This window comes from Octodon degus, unplaced genomic scaffold, assembly GCF_000260255.1.
Source record: "Octodon degus isolate 3935 unplaced genomic scaffold, OctDeg1.0 scaffold00055, whole genome shotgun sequence".
Taxonomy (NCBI): domain Eukaryota; kingdom Metazoa; phylum Chordata; class Mammalia; order Rodentia; family Octodontidae; genus Octodon; species Octodon degus.
This window is the reverse complement of record NW_004524631.1, coordinates 2,800,244-2,801,037: the sequence shown is the minus strand read 5'-3', so window position 1 is coordinate 2,801,037 and position 794 is coordinate 2,800,244. Positions and strand designations below refer to the sequence as shown.

The following is a 794-nucleotide window of genomic DNA, read 5'->3' as shown; positions in this document are numbered from 1 at the left end:
TCCATGGTCGCAATCCTGATCAGAATTTCTTGGAACTGGAAATGTCCTTTCCCTTTGTGAAGTTACTAACTTGAATAGTTCATGCTCAGATAATAGTTTCTTAACTTAAACTTAGTTGTTCATCATCTTCTACTACGTGTTTTCTGAACTTGTTAGAAGTTTCCAACAGCAACTCTCTCTTCTTTCATCATCTTCTATTGCCAATTTTATCTGTACATAGTGTGCACTCCATTTGTTCATAATTTTAATCCGTCTTTGATCAATAACTGGAAAATTTTGTCACTTACCTGGAAGGCTACACATCTGGGACAAACCAAGTCAATGGTTTTATTTTGTTTGGTGTTTTGAATCTTGTTTGAGAAAGACTACATGCAATTTTTTTAAGAGTCAAATATTTATTGCTTGCCAGCCTTTTGGCCAAGAGCACGTGTACTATCTCTTCTTATCGGTTCCACATCTGATATGTACTCTACCAGAGGATATACTAAATGGATTTTTGGAGGAGGGAGGTAGAATAGGAGTTTGTTTGCACTTGCCAACCTGGCATTAGAGTATCTCCAGGAATGGTAAACCTTCCTTCATTAAAAAAAAAATAATAAAATGGAATTTGTGTCAATTGTGAACTTATTTATGAACATTTTGAAAGTTTTCTACTGATTGCTTTTTATTCCCTGAAAAAGTTCTTTAAACTCTGAGTATTTTTTTGTTCTTGTTTTTATTTGAGTTGATATTGCCTCCCAATTCATTAAGAATAAAAGAAGATTTCTTTTTAGCTCAAGAAGGTTTCTATGACT

The 794-nt window shown here is 33.6% G+C and overlaps 1 pseudogene; it reads left to right on the top strand.

Annotated features, from left to right (window-relative positions):
* Positions 1-397: 397 nt before the first annotated feature.
* On the top strand, positions 398-577 carry LOC111817336 (annotated as a pseudogene).
* The last annotated feature ends 217 nt before the right edge of the window (positions 578-794 follow it).